Source organism: Pholcus phalangioides, unplaced genomic scaffold (genome assembly GCF_987345545.1).
Source record: "Pholcus phalangioides strain wild (caught in Gottingen) unplaced genomic scaffold, Ppha-v1.0 ptg000001l_1, whole genome shotgun sequence".
Classification (NCBI taxonomy): Eukaryota; Metazoa; Arthropoda; class Arachnida; order Araneae; family Pholcidae; genus Pholcus; species Pholcus phalangioides.
The window spans coordinates 17,667,629-17,687,905 of NW_028301594.1; the positions used below are offsets into that span (position 1 = coordinate 17,667,629).

The following is a 20,277-nucleotide window of genomic DNA, read 5'->3' on the forward strand; positions in this document are numbered from 1 at the left end:
TCCAAGATATTCTCAGAATTTGAGCTAAACTGTTGAAGTTAGTCCACCTTTCGTGTTGACAATCATGATAATTAAACAGGGTTCGTCGTACGCTTGTTGAGCATTGTTCAGTTTTCATACCCTTGTACATAATAACTTTGTCGTCTCGGGGTTCCGTCTGCCTTGCTGGCACGAAAGAACATAGGCAATGTTCGTAGAAGCCAGGGATCCCTTTTAATGCGTTTTGTGTTCTTCCTTGTATTCGTAGAAAGCTGCAAATATCTCTCCATGGAACGGAATCCTCAACTCTTAGTTCAAACCGTTAGAAGGGACTTCCTGGAACTTACTTCAAAGTTAGCTTTGAAAACTCATACCTGTCTAATATTGACATCAATTCAGATATCAATGGTGAAAGAACCCACTTAAGGGGGTGGTGCGAGCTTCGTTTATTTTCGCATTATTTATATTTTAGTTACGCAACCACTTCGTCGTAGCATCCGATTATACAGAGGTACCAGAGCGCATGGCATTTTACTAGAGAGCCATTACTCAACTCGCATTAAAAATGCTGTTTTTTTTCAACAACTTTCCACCATTTTTCGAATTCAAATATCTTAGTGAATATTGCACTTCAGTTGGCAACAATTATTATTTAAGTTTGAAATTTATTTTTGTTGGCATCAGGAGAGACAGGGTAACAACTTTGTAACTGTGTTTTCGGACACAAGAAGACTGTATAAAAAGTTATTTTTTTATTTTAATAACTATACAACCCCTTGCAACATGAATGACATATCTCTCAGTGCTACACGTTATTTGGATACTTTTACTAATTCGATGTCTCTAGGACCAACGGTTCGCCAGTAAAATGCTATGCGCCCTGTTACCTATGCACCCTGCATATGCAGTATTTACATACCACTTAAAAAAATCTCAACTTCGGTAACGACATATTTTCGCGGTTTCTTGAATGTCACTTTGACCGAGCTTTATATATATCAAGCCATACAACAAACACAAAACGATGTGATAAATTAACAATTTTCGTAATTTTTTTGGCATGTTTTCCAAAATAAGAATAATCGCAGAAGGTCACTGCAACGTAATTTCACTTGGGGGAAAAAAATGGGCTTGGAACATCTCACGGAAACGTCACGTGTGAGTGTATCACTGTTTTATATGTGTCTCCAAGGAATTCTTCTGAAGAGTGAATGGCAGTCACCAGGAAAGCGAAATCATTGAACGGATCAGCCAACAGCAGCGCGCTTTGGCTCATTTAAACTTCCAACAAAATGTTCCTACCGTCAGGGAAGAAGTGAAGTTTGTTGGTTGCTTATCTGGTATCGCCTGCAGCCCGGAGCGAAAGATGAACTGCATGACAGACATCTTTTGACAAGTGGGAGGGATGTACTAATCTGATCCACGAACGCCTCTCTCTTTCTCCCTAGCTTCTATATACAGCTTCTGTTATAACATATATCTAGCACGACGCGATCAGTCCTTCCGCTCATTCCGTATCAACATTTGCCACATTGTCTTTGCTACAAGGGACACATTATTCAAACAGACACTTACGTACGGGATCACAAATAAATTCCATTTGTACATCACACGTTCTTTTGTGCAGTCTTTTCAATTTGAAATTTTACTCGCCAGAAAAGTATCATAAGAGAATGGATCTGTACGTAGATTAGGCGCCAATAAAATTGTTTTGGAGCCGAGCATGGGGTTTTCCCCCAAGAAAAACAGTCCTAAGCAATGTTTTTATGAAATTGAATGAAAAATAATTCTACAAAAAAAACACGTTTATTATAACAAATATGTGAGACACAATATCCATATTTATAGTCATAATTTTGGTTCATAGTCATAATTAATTGGCAAATTATTTTAATCCTTGACTTCAGTAAATGGTATTAAAAAAATTCAAGCAGGCTTCGTTGAAAATACGGGAGAAAACAGGACATTTTTGAAGGAAAAAAAAGATCTTGACAGAGAAAAGTAAGGGACGTCCCTCGAAAAGGGGTTATATAATCACCCTATGCAGTCCCAAAAAAAATCCTGTTTCCTCTTTCACTTTGTATTACATGGTTTGCGAAATGATTAATCACGAAATAATCTACAGATTTTTCAAGTTTGGGAATTAGCACCTATGGCAGCTATATTGGCTCCTTTGAAATCAGACAGTTTTGTATTATCCTTAGATTCAAATTCAGCAAGATCGTGCACAAATTTTCAGGTGCCAATACTGATTTTCAAGTCGCAGTTGTGACCTTACGCCTGGAATTTCTCACTCCTTGATCTACAATAAATGCTGGATCGCTGCATTTTAATGCATTTTCTTACGTGTGTTCGTATGTTCTTTGTGCTTTGTGACCTGGGCTGAATCATTCTGGTGTCTTTACTTAGGATATCAATTCATCCTCAGCTCTTCCAAAGTCCGTGGACTGGTTTTGTGTGCGATCTGCTTTAAACATACAAAAAGTAGTCACGACTGATAAGATCGACACTTGAACAGTCCAGTCACATTTGGAAATGGTTATGCCACTCAATAAAGAAACAAATCTTTCAACATTGCCATGATATGTGGGGAGGGGGTTCAAGTCGCAGTTGTGACCTTACGCCTGGAACTTCTCACGCCTTGATCTACAATAAATGCTGGATCGCTGCATTTTAATGCATTTGCTTACGTGTGTTAGTATGTGCTTTGTGCTTTGTGACCTGGGCTGAATCATTCTGGTGTCTTTACTTGTGTGCTACCTTGTGCTACCTGGTTGCATCCAGCAGTTCTTCGGGAAATGGTTGAGTTTTTACAATTAATGGCTTCAATGTATTTTGCTGTCCATTTAACTCTCACTCTCCATGAAACTCCTCATCAGCGAACATTTTCAGTCTCATGTGTCCGTTTCTGTCAGGGAGCTTCAGCTGGAGCCTTGTCAGCCCCCATCCTTGGGGGGGGGGCATTTATACCATAATTAAACCGATTGGCGCATCGCAAAACTGAACACAATTCAAAATTTCAAAATAAAAAATTGGAGTCTTAGTTGAACCGATCTTTGTTGAGAACATTCATTGGAAAAGTTTTCGAGTGTGTTACCCACGATAATTCGCTATAGGGGCACATTTCAAAAATATATTTTACATGTCTCCACATAATAATCCTTGAAATGAGATCGCGAATCTATGAATGCATTTCTCAGTGATATTGAATTTCTGAAGAGTATACGTGGAACCTTTTTCGCCTTATCAAAGCTTCTTAGTTATGTATTATGATACTCATGTATTTTCTATGTTCTTGCAAAAAAAAAGAAAAGGAGGGGGAAGGAATTCGTCTTCTCTTTTCTCTCCCTTCAGAAAATTTCAAGAGACTTTTTTTTTGCAGCCGCCGTAGGTCTAGATTTTCCATGTAAAAAGCCAAGGGGCGAAAAGCAAGGGAGATAGATAACTGGCACAATCTCATCATTTTTCACCGGCAAGGGCACCCCGCGTTTTACAACCGAATCTCCGCGTCCCCGACTTTTTCTTTCTTACTTACTTACTTACTTCTATGTATAGTTAGAACATGGAGAAAAACGATATTAAGTAACTAGTTGTCCATATGAGGAGACGTGGCGATGTTGGTATAAACTGCTAACGAAAAGAAAACAAGGCTTGTCTCTCACATGTCCTTTATTATGCAAATTTAACGTTGTTTATGTTCTAACTTCTTGTTTTGCGTACAAAATGGAAACTAAACAGGACATAGATATTATTATACTACATATATTACAAGGAGATGCTATGTACGAGGGATTATCAACTTGCACCATGTACTCTCTCTGGTGTATCTCATCCCTATAATACATTAGATTCTTCTTACTCTATGTAAATCAGCGTTTCCCATTGTAGGTGAGTCGCTTCCCTATGGTAATGCTAAAATAGATTTAAAGGGGGACAGTTTTCCCACTGGAACTCTGGGATTTTTGATGGACCCGCACGGAAGATATTTTTCACGGCCCGTATACAGGGTGTCTTGTTAGTCCTAATTCGGTCTTTATATCATCAACCGTTCATCTTAGAGGTATGGTTCCAGCTTAAAAAAAATGCTCAAAATGTGTTCAAAAACCACCCTGTACCAGTTTTGAGAGTGAAAATGCTGTCGAATACTGTCACAAAATAATAATAAAAAAAAAATAAATCTAAATTTTTTTAATGGTTCTCCCCCCCCCCAAAATAATTAAATAAAAAACCTCCAATATTTGCTAAGATATTTTAATTTTAAAATCTGAGAAAAATGGAAAAGAATGGCTTAAACTAACGGACGAGCTCATAATGCTATTGTTTCCCACCTATTCTCTGACTTTGGAAGTGGAATATCTCAGTGAATATTCCATTTAGAAACATGGGATTTTTTTCTTGTTCTCAAAAGAAACAGTGGAACAACTTTCTATTTAAAAGTTACGGGGGGGGGGGGCGTATAAAATTTTACATTGTTTTATTTTGGGACACACTTTTTGCTCTGAAAATTGGCATAAGGCGATTTCTGAACACATTTTGAGCATTTTCTAAATTGGAACTATGCCTCTACGACGACAGATTGATGAGATAAAAGACGTGCTAGCACTTACAGGACACCCTGTATACAGTTGACGTTTTTGTTATAACGATCCTACACATTCCACGGGTAACGGGTGTTATATTGAGAGGTTTTTATATCGAACGTTTAATTAAAAAAACTTTCTAATTCACTCTCTCTCTCTCTCTCTCTCTCTCTTTCTCTCCCCCCCCCTCCCTCCCCATTATCATGTGTGGAAATTCGGCAAACGAAAAATACATATTTTGTGCATTTCTTTGGAAGAAAAAAAGATAAAAAGATGTGGGTCTTTGTAGGTCATTATATTGAATGAAAAATAACATAGGATGAGTTGGAAAAAATTCGGACCAGTCGTTTAAATGGAATGGTTGCAAAAACACACGGTTGTTACAAGGAGCGTCGACTGTAGTAAATTTGCAATATAGAAAAAAAGGGTGATGTTCATTCCCCAAGCTTTCAGGCTAGAGCTGGCCTCCCGAATCTTTGCTCTAAGATGGACGACGAGTTCCCTCTATATTTCATAGGTTCGATATCCATGATCGGGGGCCCCATGGGCCAGGACTTGTAGCAGTACCTGTATGAGGCTCATCTTGTAAATTTACGTAGTCAAATCTCGTTAAGACGAGCTTAATACGAATCAACTATTTTTGCATCGGTCACGATCAAATTTGCTGTTTTGTTGGTTAATACGAAATATTTTCGGTGTTACCTCGACTTATCAAAGTTCGATTGTAATGTAAGAAATCACAAAAATATCTGATATCGAGATGCTTTGGGATCCCATGTAGGAGCTTTGTTGGCCATCTTGTGTAAGGGTGGGTGGTGTGTGCGCGTATTTATCTGAGACTATTCGTCCAGAGGTGACAATAAGAGTGAATTCAATTTCGCGAAATGTTTGCGCTGATACAAATTGTTGCATCACCCCCCCCCCCCCCGTCCCATATAAAACTGTTTTGCTTTTTCGCGTCTCTTATTATTATTTTTCCTGCGCCATTCTTCACCGCTTCCAATCTCATAACATCGCCCGCTCACAATAAATTCGCATCGCATCGAAAATTCGGAGATTTATCGAAAAATTTTCTCAGTGCACAAAATATTTTCTGACAAGGATGAAAGGGGGGGGGGGAGAGGAAAAAAAATCACTATATTACTCATTCTTCTTTTTTTTTATTTTAGTAGGGACTATCCACCATTTTTCAGTACCGAGCTATGGTAAAAGGAAACGGAGGCTGCAGATGTCATGTGCTCTAGTGAGTTCCGGAAAAAAAAATATATATATAAGAGGAAATATGACGGAAGTGGGAAGTACCGAAAAAAAAAAAATATGGTGGGAGTAGAGGAAAAACTATGGAGAGAGAGAAGAGTGTCCCCTGGATAGCGTATTTTTCTTTAGTTTTATTTTCATATTTTTATTTCTTCCCGCGAAGAATTGAAGTGCTTCTTTTTTTCTCTCTCCGCATCTCTCTCCATCTGAAAATCTTCTAAATAAAATAAACTAAAATACGAGAAATGGAAGTTTTCGAGTCGAAAGGAAGAAAAGAAGTTATTGTATGTGTGCTGCGTGTTGTTACTGCTTAGACGTAGATGTATTTCCCGCAATTTATAACGTCTACAGTACTGGGCGAATAAGCATGTATTTTCTGGAACTATTGCTACCGCTACTCAACCATACACGAACTTCGTAAACATTCCTCTGTGGAATTTCTGACAAATCGGTGCATTCAGGAACGTGTTGTATGTGTGTGAGCGTGACCCTAATGTGTTCGTGTTATCAGAGTTATGGTTGTTTCTTGCTACACTGGTGCTGCCATATGGAAATGAATGAATATTCGTGTAGTGCAAGGGTGCGAGCGTATTGCACGCTGGTTTTCCGATTCTGCAAGTCCGCGCCGTTACGGATTTGTTTAAAAAAAAAAAAAATCTGAAATTCAAGTTTTTAAACAATTTGTAACGCGCGGAATCGGAAACTAGCGTCCACTACGTGTTCGCACTCCTTAGGGATCGTGTTGAAGGACTGCCTACTCTCTGCGGAGAGACTTTTCCAAATTGGAAACTGCCTCGCATCCGGAACTGAAATTCATATTTGTTTTGAAGATCCCTCCGTAATTATCAAACTCAGAACTTCCTGCACTTCATCCATGACATTCCTGGAAACGAGATTAGATTTTGCGAAATACTACCTGATCATGATTATAAAGATCCCCTGGAATTTTATTACTATTTTGTTGTTTCCCCTGGTATGTGCTCGTTTGTGTGTTTAGCACTTTGACCACATCATGACGGTAGTTCTTTGAGGGCCTGTATGGCCCTCATACCACATGATCAGGCACTAGACCATACTGCTCGTGCTATTCTCAGGTAGTTTCTTGAAATGTGTGTTCAGAAATGTGGCTGGATTGTTATGAGCCTCGACCCCTAAATCCTACTGAGCAGTGTATCTTCGAAATGAACTGGAACGTCTGTTGTGTCCATAACGGCAAAAAATCTCTGCCATATTAGTCTGCTCTTTTGCGAGAATAGCGTGCTATTCGAATGCAAAAAATTGTGGATAACTTCCCTAAAGATAGGCGGACTGAAATCGCAGTTAAACACAGTAAAACTTTGACCTACTCGTTATCAAATTCTGCTGTATCAGTAAATTCAAAGGCCAGTAATTTCAAATATCGAAGCGTCCGGATAATCATACTTGAATAACATACCTCACGTCACCCCTTGAATGAAGTCTAATACCCCTGAATATCCGTGAAAAACACCAGTTAGAAAGTACTGCTCAATTATACCACTTCCGATACAATTTTATACCCGACATTATCGTAGCACTTATTGCTAACATAGTGGCACTACAGAAAAAGGGTTTTAGCGGTATTGATCTCTTCCTATTTTTACTGAACTTTTTCATCAACCTCCAGTATACACCGGTAGGAACAATGCAAGAACACAATGTGCAAAAAATATATATAAAAAACGCAAAAATTCAAAAGCACTGCAAAATACAAAAAAATAAAAGAATACTAAAATATGAAGTATAAAAATACAATAACAATGCAAAAACACAAAGAGGATACACAGGTTGTGCTTAGAAAACAGAGACGAAATATAAAAGGAGCAAAAGCACAAAAACAATACAAAAAATGAGAAGTAAGATATAATAGAATATATTTTTGGGAGGGAAGTAAAAGGGAAGAGGGATAGAACACGGTAACAGACCCGATCCTAAAAACAACGCAAGTTTTTTTCGCCATTATTATTATTTGTAGAGGAAAAAACAACATGGCAAAACACAAAAACAATAGCAACGAAAATTAGTAACACAACAAATACATAAATAAGGTACATTCCTTTTGTGACCCCAAAGGAAAGGTAGGTACTTCTAGTAGGTCGATTATTATTTGTTATAGATGAATGGCAACTGTCACACGTTTCACAAAATCTAGTTAATTTATGGTTAGGGTTATAAAATTTATTTTGCTTAGCTTTTTCTTTTTTTTACATAAAATATCATAGTGAGTTAATACATGTAGTTTCTATATTGTGATCAAATATTATTGAATATACACTTACGCCGCCTGGCAGTCCAGTGGTTACGGGACGCCACCGTGAAGGTTGCTGATACGGTCCCGGGTTCAAATCCGATGGAGGATATAGATAAGATATTTTCCCTAAGGAACTTGAGGCGACCGCCGATAGACAGCGCCTTCATTTCCAACCCATCTTATTATTAATGGCAGTAAATTGCAATATAGCGATATAGTCAGAGTTGGTGTTTAGTGAAGTAAGTGGTTAGCAAGACTAGCCTCTGACTGTGAAGGTCTGGATTCGGGGATGGATGTCTATTAACACTAATAAATTCACGTGGACAGATCTCTGTACAGTATTTATATGGGTAAATTTTTTTGTTTCAATTGAAAAATAATTGATAAAAAATAATTAAAAATTATATAATAACGTGATCCTCACGAATTTCTCAAAGAGATTGAGAAAATATTAACCTGTATGTAAATATGAAACTAAATTGTAAAGATCAACAGTATGTATCATGTGATAATGTATATTAAATAATAACATTATTTAATATACATTATGAATTTAAATAATATTTAATGTATTTAAATAATAACAATAATTAAATAATAAGCATGTTTAATGCATGCAAAAGTAATGTATGTTTAGTGTGGGTTAATAATAATGTATGCTAGCGTATTATAAAAAGTAAATAAATTTGACTGGATTTATTCTTTCATCTCTATAATCTCGGTAATGCATCGTTATTTTTTTATTTTTTTAAATCATCTGATAGATGTTTTACTGACCTTGATATTGAATTTTTCAAGGTCGAAATGAAAATTTCCCGAATTAAAAAAGAAAAAGAGTATCAATGGAAAAATACCCCGTTGACCCCGTAAAGATAATATGATTCCGGTTCCTCTTTCCTCCATATTCCAAAATGAATCCCATACCTTTTTTTATTATTATTAAGTTAGGATCGATCGATATTGTTCTATTTTTTTTTTTCTCTTCTCAACAGACCATTTAACTTCTATCTTGGCAATGGAGATTGTGTGCGCGCATTGGATGCAGACATACATCTTGCTGAGTACGTAGTGCGTTGAGTGTGTGTGTGTATATATATATATGCAATTTGATTGATTTTACCCTCGCCGTGAGAAGGGAGGAAGGAAAAAGAATTATTTGTCAAATACGCTTCTTCCCTGTCCAGCCAGCCCATTCCTCGGACTGAATAAAAACTCCGCAGCCGAGGCATAAATCTTGAATGGATGAGATGTGCTTCCTCTGGGGGAAAATTGTGGGGATCGTCAAGAAATTTCATTGCCCATAACGCTCTGGGCTGATTTGTGGTCGCGGTCTGAATCTTTGGGTGAGTGAGTGGTTGGTATAGGGATGAGCGAGACTATGGATGTACGGTCAAATAAATATTCTCATGTACTTATGTTGAAACATTATTTTTGTGGGATATTTACAACGGCTTGTGCATGTGAGATATGTTTATACAAATCGTTTTATTGAAAAAGAGTTACATAGAAATGACTGAATTTGTGGAACGTCATAGTTAATTCATTGTTTCAATGTAATGGCATTCAATTGACTGCACAGTTGCTTAGTTACAAGTGAGGTGCGTTTTTAAATCCGCCGATGAGGTCTGATTGTATGATACAGGAAAAGAAATGTGTGTATTATCTTTGTGAAATTGTATTGGTATTACAGGGAAATACAGAACTTGCATTCGCGAAATCTGAATTGATGACAAAAAATTAGTCAGTTATCACAATAGTATTAATGTGTGCAAATATTTTATCGACTTTGTAACTATTGTTCCCTGTCTATTCCTTCTTATCGATCATGTAGCTCGTCAGGTTTTATCCATTTCTCCGTGGTTCCATTGTGATAGGCACGAATATTTTTTTCTCACCACGCTCCTCTTCAAAAAAATGCCTGTTATTCCTTCTTATTTGGTACTTTTAAATTTGTTCTTGCACGTTATTATTTTTTTTTTTACGTGTGAAAAATTCTGACATTTATTTGAATATATAAGTTTTTAAATTGCCTCATCGAGATAAGCCATTTCTGTGCACAAAAATCACAAAAGTTTCCAATATTTATTTATTATTATTGTTCTTCTTTCTAATCCATAATCAAGAATAAAAATCCACCCTTTTCAAACCGAGCTGTGTTGAGTTTATTTTGCCGGTACTGTCCGTTCGTTGAGAAACTCACTCGCAAGATATCTAGCCGAAGCTTCATTCAAAACACATACGAATTAGAATATATGGAAATTCTCATATGTGTATCGCAGTTCCAATAATTCCATGGTCGCGGTATCAACAGAATTTCTCATTGACACAAACAGGAAGTTCCGCTTTATTGCGTGGATGATGACATGGAAATGACATTTTGCCGCATTTGCGGCGCTGAAGTCTAGTCGTCAGAATATAGGTAGCAATTATCAATTCGTCACTTCGCTTATAAAATTGGAGCAAATGACCGAATTGCATCGTGTTTTCTTTTTCGTGTAAACACACTATCGCGGTCGTATTTATTTATTTTATTCCCCCCCCCCCTTTTCAATCATCATCACTATCAATGCAGGAGAGGAAAAGAAAAATTAAAAGGAAAAAAAAAAGGTCATTAAGACAGTTTTCCCTGCACCCAACGATGCTCTTTTTTGCCTTTTCTTTTGACGTAGTCGCAGATTTATTGCTTTGGAATTGAAGCGACATTTGCAGCTTGGATCGTGATTGCTGGCACCTTAATGGAAATGATATTAAAATACAGTATATATATATCATTATAGATATTGCATGCGGATACATTTGGAAGAAAAATATTTCATGTTTATACCAGACTTCCTTATTATAACTGCGGGTAGGAAAATGAAAAAAGAGTATGGATCAGCTATGTACTTTCACATAACCTTAGTTTCCCGAACTGGGTTAGCTTCATTAACCAGTGCAGCAGATTAAATTTTTAAATTCTCGGTTCTCAACGACTGACTGTATGTGAACTGATGATAGTTCAAGTTCTGCTCTCTTCCGAAAAATACGAAGGCGATTGACAAAGAGGAGGAGGAAAAGCGTTGAAAATGGGGGTAATTATTCTCAATATGCGCATATTTTATTAGTATAATGACGAAATAATAATAGTGATATTCACAATTGCTAACTCTTTCGAATTATGATGAATAATCACGTTGTGCTGAAATTACTTTTTTTTTGTCCCGTATGTTGTTATCTTTCCTTATCGGCTGTATTTGTGATGATAAATTGTAGGTAAAAGTATTACTTGGTAAATAAAAAATCAAAGAGAAACATTTAGGTAGTGCCAGCCAAATTTTTAAGGAGAGCCAAGCATATTTATATCAAGAAAAACGGTCAAAGATATGTTCTTTTAGTTCCGACTTATTCATGATTTCGTTTGTAATGGTGGACATTTCTACATAAATTTCGTGAATTTTTTTTTTCCTTCAGACCCCAATGTAGTAGTCATAAGTAGAGAACATTTTAGGTACCAATACCACGTGGGGTGGCCAGATGCCCCGGTTTTTCGCTATTAAATTCACTTTCCCGAAAACGGCTTTCGGGGTGCCTTATTTGTCCCGGTTTTTCTTTGCCAATCAAAATATCGAATGAATAAAATCAAGTCCGTCCCACTTGATTGGGTGACGGATAAATCCTGTGCAATCAAAAATTTTCTCATAAAGGCAATGTTAAGGTTCTCTACTATCTATTTGATCGAATATTATGATTGACACTACAACTGTAAATGTATATTAACCACTCTGTACATAACATTTTTATTAAATAAAACATTTAAAAATTATAACAAATATATTGCCGGTTAAGACTTATAAAAAAAACCCAGACTTTATAGGTCTTGAAGTGTCCAAGTTGTCTTCAGTAAGTACATTTAATTACTTTATCTTATTTCTGTTCTCTATAGAGCCAACAGAGGACGCGAACATTTTTAATGAAAGCAAAAATCTCAAAAAGTTGCACAAATGCAATAACTTCATGAAATATCTTGAAATTAGAAAAATGATAGCGATAAGAAATATTTCTGTTTGTGCAACGAATAAAAATTTTTGAATGCAATAAACCCCCCCCCCCCCCCACCCCCGAAGAGGTATACCAAAGGGGTCAAAACCTGAAAGTTTGTTGGTTTATATTAAAAGGATATAGAAAAAAAGGGGGTTTTTTGTGCATAATTCTTTTCGATATTTCAATTTTCTTGGCAGTATATGAAAAAAAGTAAAAATAATTATCACAGCCCATTAAAAGAAAAGATGAATCACAGATATTTTAATAACAAGTACAGAGATAATTTTTCGCTCATGAATCAAGACTCGGAAAAATAAAAGCTTATTTAAATCAGAGATTTTCCAAACTTTTTTGCTTCCGACCCCACTAAGGTCTACGCAGACTTTTTTGTAGCTTCCTGTTTTTGTGGAAGCTTTCCTTATTTTTTTTGAAAATATTCATTAATTTTGTTAAAAGTAATTAATTTTGCTCGGATTATATGCAAATGCATAAGTGCATATGCATTTGCACATTTTAGCCTTTTTAGTATCAATGCATGTATTTGAAGAATTTTCATAATAAGTGCAGATTTTGGAAGTTTTACGAAAGTTCAATCACTTTATTTAAATTTTTTTTTAATGAATAATGCATGCATAATATCTGTTTTTTTTTTACCAGGTATGGACATTGATAGGACAGTTTGTGTATTCTGCTCACGTAAAAAAATAAACAGCATTTTGCATTTTGAGAAAAAGGTGGATTTTGTTATTAAAGATATGGTTAAAGATTTGTTATAAATATATGGTGGTTATTAAAGATATTTGTAGCGCCTTCATGACATTCATTACTCAAACCGGGACTTGAGAAGAAGTCGGATTCAATATTATTTTGTTTCATCCTCGTTAGATAGTGCTTGGTATTGAAATTCTCAGAATAATTTTTTTACTTAAATTGTTCCCTTTTTTAAAAAAAGATTCTGCATAAAAAATAGAGCAATTACTCAATGTTTGTTTCTTGCTTGATTGAAGACGGAACAATTACTTCAGGAAGGAAATAATGAATTGTGTGTAATGGAAATACCACTATTATGATGACCAACTCACTCTTATTTCTCAGAAAATTCCGCATTTTTAGCGAATCTGTGCACCAGCATAACACTCATGATAGTGCTCAGATTAAAATGATATGAAAATTGAACAAAATATAATTATGAAATAAAAATAATATAATTATGAAGTTGAATTATTTATGTAAGCACTCTGAAGTGAAAAATTGACCACTTTCCACTTGTCTCTGTTCGTTTACTGTATTCACGTATACGTACTTAATTGCTCTTCAGATCAAAATTTTCTTTCTATTGGTGAGCAGCTATTAGTGGCTAGAAATTCTCGAATAAAATTAAAAAAAAAACGTGCAGGCTATTTGTATGAAATGTTTTTTATAAATGAATGCACTCAGAAATGTAAAATATGAATTTCAAAAATGTTTGCTCTTTTCTGCGGTATTTCATTTTTAAACATATTTTCTGTTTTGGTGCACATTTTTGAATTTTTAATGTTTTTTAAAGGATTTTTCTTTGTATATCTTGGGATTTTTAGTGCATATTTTGGCAGTTTTTGTGCAAATTTTGGCAGTTTTTGTGCAAATTTTGGCAGTTTTTGTGCAAATTTTGGCATTTGTTTAGTGAGTGTATATTTGCATATTTTTAGGGCATATTTCAACACTTTTTAATGTATATAATCCGGGCCCCTATTAATAGCTAATTAACGTTACGTAATGTGTTCTGTGAAGACCCTGATTGGAAAAGAGAAAAACATTCCATTCATACACATTAGTGTGTTATCCTTCAATTTTTTAATTAGAAAATTGATATAAGAGGCCATGTTTATATATATTTTTTTCCTATTTTTAACGTCTGTGAAAACGTTCTGAAATTAGAAAAAAATATGGAAAGAAAGAAAGAAATTCATTCAGCGTCGATTTTGTTCAATAAAGTTAGTATTTATACAAATAATGTCAATTAACGAAACATTTAGACTTTTACGATTTAAATTACTGATGCATAATTGATGCACATCTTGAACGAAATATCGTAAATTCAAATCAAAGCACTAAGATGCATTTCTTCTGAAGTATGTTTCCCTGAAGAGCTTATTAGAGAGAGATATTCGTTATTAAGCTTTATATTCAATTATTATAATATGACTAATTTCCATTTGTCTCCGAGTTTATTCGAATAACTAACTCGAGCATTGAAAATTGATCATAAGGCGTTAATTTGAAGTGAACTGACTCATAATTTCTCTCTCTATTTTTCCGAAATTCCCTAACTAATATCACTAAATGGAGTAGATAGCGTAATCTACGTACTTCGATTTATTTTATGTAAATTAGTTATCACTTATAACTAAATAGCAATTCAAAAAAAAAAATATGACATCCTAAATACACACAACAGCTTATTTATTAAATTCTATCAAATAAAGGGGCTCTTCGATCGCTCATCAAACTAAAATTAGTGGTTAATTTGTTTTAATTGGTGCATGAAAATTCTAGAACAACGAGGGCAAAGAACTTGCCGAGGCCCTTCGAAGCGAGTTGTAATTAAGTGTAGCTATTTATTAGAGTAAATTGTAATGATTGGTAATTTATTATCCTTCCAAAGGCTCGAAGATTGCATAAAATTAACTTTATACTGCGAATTAATAAAGAATGATCGTATTATAAGTCGATATATAAATTCCGAATTTTTCCTCCCGAAAAAGAGCCGTGCTTTTCAAAGGAGAAATAAGATTTAAAGAATAAAAAGAGAAGAATCGGTTTTTTTTAACTCCTATGTTTTCTCCCTTTTGCAAAAGGGAGAGAATAATAACAGTTATATTATATTATATACGTCTATGAAAAAAGATTTTCTCCCTGGGATCTCTTTTTTCTTTTTTGCTTGAACTACAACAGCAAAGGTCGACAACTTGAAGGTTTTTGCGAATGGGTGACCTTTTAGGCCTGACACCACATCTCTGAAAAACCGGGTCAAAGTTTTTTTCTTCTTCTTCTCTTTTTTTTTCGAAAAGCTTTTCTTTTTTCAATTTCTCTCCCTCTTCTTCATCTGACTTCCCCAGTTTTTCTTATATTTTATTTCGAAGTTTTATTGATTATTCTTGGTGGAGGGGTAAGCATTTCAAAATACTGTCTTATTTTGTATTTTGAAAAGCCCTTCTATAGTTCAGCAGATTCGAACACAGTTTATTTGGAAATGTGTAGTACATTCATTCCAATTCAAGCATCCCTCGCTTTACACGATTAATTGGGTTCACAAAATAATCGCGTAAAGTGAATTAAATTTAACATGAGCAAGATAGGGATAGGAATTTTCTTCAGAAGAATAAGAAGAAAATAATGCCAACTTCCAACAGCAGATTTATTTTTTTTATTATTATTATTTTTTGAATGAATGAATGAATTGATTATTCAAATTTTTATATAAATCTCGGGTATTTAAGAATGTGTTATTAAGAAATTAATTACTGTATGAATGAATTTAATTAATAATTTTTACATCTGCCTTCAGTACTTCCAGAGCTCGACTTTGACTTGATGGGGCCCGTTGCTAAATAGGTATTAGTAGAAGGGGGGGGGGGGCTCGACTGAGGTCGAATATGCTTGGTACGCCAGCAAATACAGTACATGTTGTTTGTAAACACATTAAAAAAGTATGCACTATTTTAAATGAGAAATGTAATGTAAAATTCTCTATGAAATATCTTACAATAAATGCTTTTTTTCGCATTCTCAATATAAGCAAAATCATTGATAATATCATCATAATCTAATTTTTGAGTTATCTCAGCTTCAATGCACAATAAAGCTAAAGAGATGACGGTTTTTTCTTGTTAAAGATTTGAGCCAACTGATAATTCTATCCTTTTAATAAGAATAATGGTCTTTTACTAGAACAGTTTGATATTTGTGATGCTGTCAATGATGATTCAATACTGTCTCGACATTTGCAAACGTCTCTTCGAAACCTTCAGCGTTATTTAATATTTGTGCCGCGTTGTGTAACCAACCTGATCCAAAGACGAAAATTGTTGCAGTTCGTCTGGAAAGGTTTGCAATATCAGATGCATAAAGCATTGCAAGTATTCAGAATCTTCATGAATATTTGAAGATGTCATGTTGATCAATCATGAAAACTTTGTTGCATCATTTCATAACGCTAAAAAAGATGTGAAATTGAGGAATTTGAAACATATTTTTGTCGGGGGAGTTAATATTGCAATGGGTGCACTGTACATGCTGCTTGAAGTCTATTATTGTGATTGGTATAATATAAAAATCAATATCTAATACACAGTTTACTAATAATGGCCGCTTTGGAAATAGTATGATGGATTTAGGGAAAATTCTTTGATTTTCCAAAAAAATTTACCAAATAAAATGTATAAAAATGAGTAAAATATATATTATATTATAAATTTGGGGTCCCTTGAAAATGGCCATGTTGCCCATGCAGAAATCGGGCATCGAGTACTTCTGATTGATTCTAGGTAGTGTTGATGTTTTCTCACGAAAAGTTTGTTCTTCATGATAAGGGGTTCCAAGTCCCGTAAGATTTAGGGAAAAAAATTAGTTTAGACCATTTTGTTTGGGGGAAAATGCTTATCTCCAAAGAATTACATAGCAAAAAAAAAAAATTCTTGAAGTACACCTGAAATAATATTACAGCGTATATGCTTTTAAATGTATTAATTTAAAAAATCGATTTGATAAATTTTTTTTGAGCTATTTGACTTCATTTACTTAGTATTTTTATGTGGTTCCATGAAAGCCGTATGATCTACTCTACTGTCATACCTGCTATTAATATTCCTCTAACTGAAAAAAAAATATCTTGACTCTTCAGTCCCAAATGACCTATAAATTTATGTTTATATATTTACCAATTCAATGAATATGTTTAGCTTATCTCAATGCATAATATCACAATTTCTAAGCAAATAATAGAAGCAATGCAATTTTATACGATCGCAGAGAATCAGAAAGATCCCATTGCTACGAAAGTTCCAAGGACGGATAATTCACCTTTCGAAGCGAAATGTTATTGAAAATTACGTGTAAAATGTTGCTATATTACTTGTATGCAATGGCTGTGAAAGAATTGAAATTCTCTCTCTTATACAAGTTTACATTAAGTAAATATACATCTGGCGTTATAGTGAAAATTTCTCACTGCTCAAACGTTGTTGGAAGATTAGCCCATATTTGAATATTTGAATGAAGCGAGATCACACACACACACAGAGCGAAACGAGATGTATGCGAACATATGAGGACATTGATTTTTAAGCTGCAAATAGGTGATGCTTCATCTGAAGGCGATGTAAATTGGAAATGTAATTAAATTCAATATCTTTTACACATAGAAATTTGTTGTTGCAAGAATAGTAAAATTCTAGAGAGCTTCCCATTGAATAATTTATTTTTATTAGAAAGCGGCTAATGATACCGAGTATGTTTGAAGCCATGAAATAACAATTTTTTGGGTATTTAATTATTTTTCTATAAAAATTTCGTGATTGACGCCCGACTTTATCATTGCTTAGTTTCCCATCCATTTTACATAGTTTCTATTTCTGCATGTATATCAGCAATTTTTTTAGTATATATATGTACGTAACTAGCTACAGTATATATATATATATCGCCCCAAGGATCGTGATCCGTGAAATTACGAGTATTTTTAATCCGTTCATTCTCGGAGTCTTCCCTTTTTTGATCGCATTTCCGGAATCAATCTGTCGTTTTTATCATCAACTCATTAATCAGAGGTCTGTTCTGCATCTCTGTGATCTCAGAAAACCTCCTGAAAATTGTGCAGGCTTTGTTTATTTTTGCAGTGTTTATACTGTATTATCATGGAAACAACGACTTCATGATAGCACCTGATTATGACATTTCATGTCTTCATCAGAACCTTAGCAACTTCAATCGCGATTGTAATGATGCCGCCATTATAAAAATATAGCTTTGTTCTATATTTTCTATTTATTAGAACAAAATAACCTCTCCAACCATAACATAGTGTTTTCCAACCTTTGTGATCAGTCAAGGGTGGTGAGAGATACTCTAATTTGGTCATAAATGAATATTGGGCGTACTCTAAACCGAGATATTACGTCGCTTCTGGAGACCAACTAAAATGGCTTTATAACCGGGTTGTCTTAATAACGAGTGTGAGCCAAATTTTACTATTCATTTTGGCAGGGAAGTTTAAATACCGGTTGACGTTTAAAATGGTAGACGTTATACTGAGGTTTCATTGTTATAGGGCTGCGACAACTGTTCTTAAATATCTTATTACAAGAATCCATTGAATTCGCTGAATGCCTAACCTTTATAGATCTGCTGAATCTTATTAAAACTCGGTTTCCCGGCATGCCACGAGCAGACCAGACTTACTGATGTTCTTACCCTGACCTTTATGGTAACCTTCATAGTGGAAGACGAGCATCTTACTTCATCACTATTCTGGGGTAATGATATTGTGTGCTGGAATCGTTGCTATCCGGTTGAGCAGGGCCGACTGTACTATAGTAATCTTATTTCCGCCCCCCCCCCCCCCCCCCCCGCTCACGATGAACTTCAAGTGCAAGTGCGAAGTATTTGTTTTGAGAGCGATTCATATATGATGCTGATTTTAGAACTTCAAGTACTTTAAGGTGCACGTTTTTTTTTTAACACGGTAAAGTTCTAATTTTAACAGACAAAAACAAAAAAAATTAATTATTATTATTTTATTTATTTTTGCTAACTTTTCTAAATTACCAGATTTTTTGTTTTTGTTTTTGACAAGAGAGGGTGAAGAAACTGAATTTCATGGCTTTGGGATCGGACCCGGAGGCTTCATATGAATTTTCATCTCTCGTGAAAGCCCGAATTTTTTATTATTATTATTTTTAATACACCGAGTAGGGAAGGTAACAAACTCTCTTCTTTCTGCCATCATTTCCCCTCCACGAAAGGAGATGCAGTGAATCCACCCATGGTAACTCCCAATTACCCCACTTGTCTTTAGCAACGTGACCATGATACCCCCTCCTCTCATCTCACGTATATCCATTTCCCCTCATTGCCCTTGAGGTATCAGCGTGAAAATCGTGTTCAACAGCTTTTGCCGCTTGTCAAATATAGTACACGTAATAATCAGTTCTTTATGTATTTATTCCTTTATTTTGTTTATTTATTAGCGTTCCTCTTTTTTTTAAAATAAATAATATTATTATTATCATTTTGTTATTGCCTTTTTTTTTTTTATTATATACAAAAAATAACATGAATATATATTTATGAATAGCATCATTAACGTCTTCAAAGTAGATCTTCCGTTTTTATATAAAGAAGCGCTATTATGAGGAAATCATTTTTGTGAAGGAAGAATCTGTTGAATGGAGGTGTTGTGTGTGTAATTGGATTTACTGGATACCCCGGGATGGTAGGGATGGTAATCGTATGTCTCTTGCTAGATGATTTGGTTCTTGGATAGCGACGAAAAGCTTGTTTAGATTATGCTGAAGACGTCTGATTATTTTTGGGATAAATGGGTACAAACCCCTGGGGCCAGATCACCAAAAATGACTGTATAACTGGTATTGGTTCCTTGAAAGTTTTTTCGTGTGATTGCCAGATTGAAACCAAATGAACCCAAAATTTTCGGAATTTATGTCGACGTGTACAACAGAAAAATGCTCCAATAAGCTCTAGAAAAATATAGAAAATAAATTATTTTGGCCTTCATTTTCGATAAAAATAAAAATAAAAAACTTAGATCCTCAGAAATACGGCTGACACCTTTTTGCCCTGGTATATATACATAGAGTTCCCATGTTTTGAGCTGTATACAGCCATAACTATTCATTACATTGGTACAAAACTTGGGAAAGAAATTGTGAGCATAAAAACCAACTGAAAATTCATTAATTACTATACAGTAATTTTATAGAACGACGTGAAACGTTTTACGAAAATAAACTATGTAAGTAAACTATGAAAAAAAAGTAAATGCATATTATTATCGACACCATGCTATTGAGTTCGTCCTCTTTTAGCTTTGATAGCAGTCAATATTTTTGTGGGCGTGGACCAATGCAATTTATTGGAGCATTTCGTGAGAGATACACACAATATCCGTATGGA

At 34.8% G+C, this 20,277-nt stretch overlaps 1 protein-coding gene and 1 long non-coding RNA gene across 9 annotated transcripts in view; both read left to right on the forward strand.

Moving 5' to 3' along the window:
* The window catches only part of LOC149089997 (uncharacterized), a 247,448-nt gene that overhangs the window by 77,542 nt on the left and 149,629 nt on the right, over positions 1-20,277 (forward strand). The gene's annotated exons all lie outside the window — the stretch shown is intronic.
* On the forward strand, positions 11,023-12,915 carry LOC149089998 (uncharacterized). The gene is made up of 2 exons (XR_016192571.1): positions 11,023-11,156; positions 12,763-12,915. It is a non-coding gene; the product is annotated as an uncharacterized LOC149089998 (long non-coding RNA).